Raw genomic sequence first — 2,030 nt, 5'->3', positions numbered from 1 at the left:
TGTGGAAGGAAGTATGGAGCAGGAGTCAGGAACAGGAGTCAGGAGCCAGGATCAGGTGCCAGGAGTCCTGACCCTTCCCATGTGTTTGGATGGATGTGTGGAGCAGGAGTCAGGAGCCAGGATGAGGAGATCTGACCCTTACCAGGTGTGTGGATTGATGTATGAAGCAGGAGCAAGAGTCAGGAACAGGAAGAGAAGGAGGAGTCAGGAGACAAAAATCCTGACCCTTTCCAGGTGTATGGATGGGTGTATGAAGCAGGAGCAGAGTCAGGAACAGAAAGAGAAGCAGGAGTCAGGAGGCAAAAATCCTGACCCTTTCCAGGTGTATGGATGGGTGTATGAAGCAGGAGCAAGAGTCAGGAACAGAAAGAGAAGCAGGAGGCAAAAATCCTGACCCTTTCCAGGTGTATGGATGGGTGTATGAAGCAGGAGCAAGAGTCAGGAACAGGAAGAGAAGCAGGAGGCAAAAATCCTGACCCTTTCCAGGTGTATGGATGGGTGTATGAAGCAGGAACCAGGAGCCTGGATGAGGAGATCTCACCCTTCCCAGGTGTGTGGAAGGATGTATGGAGCAGGAGTCAGGACCCAGTATCAGGAGCCAGAAGCCTGACCCTTTCCAGGTGTATGGATGGATATATGAAGTACAAGCAGGAGCAGAAGGAAGGACCCAGGATCAGGTACCAGGAGCCCAGATACTTCCCAGGTGTGTGGAAGGAAGTATGGAACAGGAATCAGGAACGGGAGTCAGAACCCAGGATCAGGAGCCAGGAGCCCTGACACTTCCCATGTGTCTGGATGGATGTCTGAAGCAGGGAGCAGGAGTCACAACAGGAGTTTATCAGTCTTTTTTTCTTTCTTTTTTTTTTAACCTTTGTGAGAGGAAATTTTATTGTATTATTCCCTCAGTAGAGTTCAGAAAGAACAGATTACTCAGTCCAACATGATTGGCAGTTTGAATAATCTAGTGTAGCAAGCTGACCTTCCTGCTAAGGATTCACTTAGATGCTTTAATACTTATCCAACTAACACCTCAGACATAATCCAAAAGAATGGCTTCCCTCCCCACTTTTCACTTGAGTACCCCCAACTATTTCATCTCAATATTGAAATAACTTCATTAAATATAGGTTCCAGAGGAGCAGAGCCCTCTGAAACTTGTAGCCATAAGGACAATGCACAACAAAGAAAAGAAAATGAAATAAAACTCTGATAATTTACCAGTCTAATAAAAACAAGACATTCAATATATTAGAAATAAGTCAGTTACAAATGCACTATGGGTCTATGTGAAGAGGTCTAGTGGAATAACTGAAAGTGACCGGCTATTTACAAGATACACAAGCAGGAAAGATGCACCGGATTGGGCACTGGCCTTCAGAAGCCAAATGTGTTCTCTCCACTGTAGGCCACGTATAAGAATCCATCTTCATCTTTTTCCTTCTCATCAAGTTGTCCCATAGTTAGGCTAGACTGTGGGACTGTTTAATCCACAAAAAGGAAGATTGCTTTCTCTGAAGGTTTCCTGATGATCCACATGAACTGGGCCACAGTGATGTCAGATGGAACCAGGTACTTCCACTTGTCAATGTCAACAATCTGAGAGCTTGAGACTTTTTCCACAATCACTGGGACCCGGTCGGGATACTTGGCTCAGGTCTTGGCAGACTCCACACATCTGTGTTCCAGTGAGTGGTCCTCCTTGAACAGACACTTCATGGTGGCGGCGGTAACGGAGAATGAGGGAGAAGGGACCGGACCAGCCCCACCTCGACAACAACTACAACAACAACAACAGCAGGGCGAAGATGGAGGAGGAGGAGGAGGTGACTTATCAGTCTTTTCAAAAAACCAATTTTTGGTTTTCTGATTTCTACGGTTTCTTTATTTCTGATTTCTCCAATTTTTAATAGCTTTTCTTTTGTTCTTTTATGTATTTTTATTTTCTAATTTTAATGTGCATATTCAGTATTGTTTCTTTTTCTATTTTGTTAATGTGTGATTGTAAGGATATGATTTTCCCTGAAGAAATT

General features: G+C 44.5%; 1 pseudogene; it reads right to left on the bottom strand.

Annotated features, from left to right (window-relative positions):
• Positions 1-1,305: 1,305 nt before the first annotated feature.
• LOC122738125 lies at positions 1,306-1,716 on the bottom strand (annotated as a pseudogene).
• Positions 1,717-2,030: the final 314 nt, after the last annotated feature.

Source organism: Dromiciops gliroides, chromosome 2 (assembly GCF_019393635.1).
Source record: "Dromiciops gliroides isolate mDroGli1 chromosome 2, mDroGli1.pri, whole genome shotgun sequence".
NCBI lineage: Eukaryota > Metazoa > Chordata > Mammalia > Microbiotheria > Microbiotheriidae > Dromiciops > Dromiciops gliroides.
The sequence above is the reverse complement of the archived record's forward strand: the minus strand, read 5'-3'. Positions and strand labels throughout refer to the sequence as shown.